General features: G+C 50.7%; 1 protein-coding gene across 2 annotated transcripts in view; it reads left to right on the forward strand.

The window, feature by feature from the left end:
• KIF17 (kinesin family member 17) overlaps positions 1-424 on the forward strand; it is a 55,623-nt gene that overhangs the window by 48,457 nt on the left and 6,742 nt on the right. The window lies entirely within an intron of this gene.

Genomic DNA, 424 nt, shown 5'->3' on the forward strand with positions numbered 1-424 from the left:
AGCTGGGATGACAGGCACGTGCCACCATGCCCAGCTAATTTTTGTATTTTTAGTAGAGACAGGGTTTCACCATGTTGGCCAGGAGAGTCTTGATCTCTTGACCTCGTGATCCACCCGCCCTCATGATCCACCCGCCTCGGCCTCCCAGAGTTCTGGGATTACAGGTGTGAGCCACCATGCCTGGCTTCTTTTTTATTATTACTATTATTATTATTATTATTTTGAGACAGAGTCTCGCTCTGTTGCCCAGGCTGGAGTGCAGTGAGCTGAGTGCAGTGGCGCGATCTCGACTCACTGTAAGCTCTGCCTCCCGGGTTCACACCATTCTTCTGCTTCAGCCTCCCAAGTAGCTGGGACTACAGGTGCCCGCCACCACGCCCGGCTAATTTTTTGTATTTTTAGTAGAGATGGGGTTTCACTGTGT

Source organism: Mandrillus leucophaeus, unplaced genomic scaffold (assembly GCF_000951045.1).
Source record: "Mandrillus leucophaeus isolate KB7577 unplaced genomic scaffold, Mleu.le_1.0 Scaffold370, whole genome shotgun sequence".
Lineage (NCBI taxonomy): Eukaryota > Metazoa > Chordata > Mammalia > Primates > Cercopithecidae > Mandrillus > Mandrillus leucophaeus.